This window comes from Montipora capricornis, chromosome 2 (assembly GCF_036669925.1).
Source record: "Montipora capricornis isolate CH-2021 chromosome 2, ASM3666992v2, whole genome shotgun sequence".
NCBI classification, from domain to species: domain Eukaryota; kingdom Metazoa; phylum Cnidaria; class Anthozoa; order Scleractinia; family Acroporidae; genus Montipora; species Montipora capricornis.
In genome coordinates this window covers 57641158-57641910 of record NC_090884.1, presented here as the reverse complement: position 1 = coordinate 57641910, position 753 = coordinate 57641158, and positions in this window count along the sequence as shown.

Below are 753 nucleotides of genomic sequence, written 5' to 3'. Positions count from 1 at the left end.
TCATTTACAAAAAATTTACTCTATAGTCTCCTTCATTCCAACATTCCCCGTTACAAGTTCCTTTGAAAATGATGTGGTTTTTAACAAAGTCTTTCACTGGTCAACCGAAGCGGCATATTTTATTCAAGTCATGGCCTTTGGATGTGTGGTGTGGTGCCCTGCTCTACAGTAAAAATTGTGTATTATAAAATGGAAAAGAGAAAATTACAACTCTGTGCCCTTTCTTTCCAGCAACGAGAACGCGTTTTGTGGTTATCTGTTAAAAGTTTAACCAGAAGAAAGATTAAACCTGACACGTTGTTTCCTCATCTTGTCGAATCTATTTAAGGGTAATGAAAGTTATAACAAGAAAATTCTGAGCCGTATGTTTGAAATACAACACCTGGAGAGGACATCGCTCAAGAAAAAATCATGAAAAATGGCAAGGCAATTCCATGTCGATGGGTATAAAGCCATAAATTGAGCAAAAGACGTGTCGGATCAAAATACATCCCGAGCGGTACTACTCGGCCTTCAGCACTTTAATAGTTTTGAATTTCTATTCTTAGTCAATTTCATTTTCTGACTAGCCTTCAGAAGCACTTGGCACGAAACAATCAAATTCTTCATGCTTTACGGGCCTCACTCGTCCTTTTAGTACAGAACGGACCCACAAAAAATGAAACGTACGTCATTACATTGTTGTTTTCTATACAAGACTGCACCTGCTGATCACCTCGTTACTAACTGGCCGTGGCTGCATTCAAGAGGTAA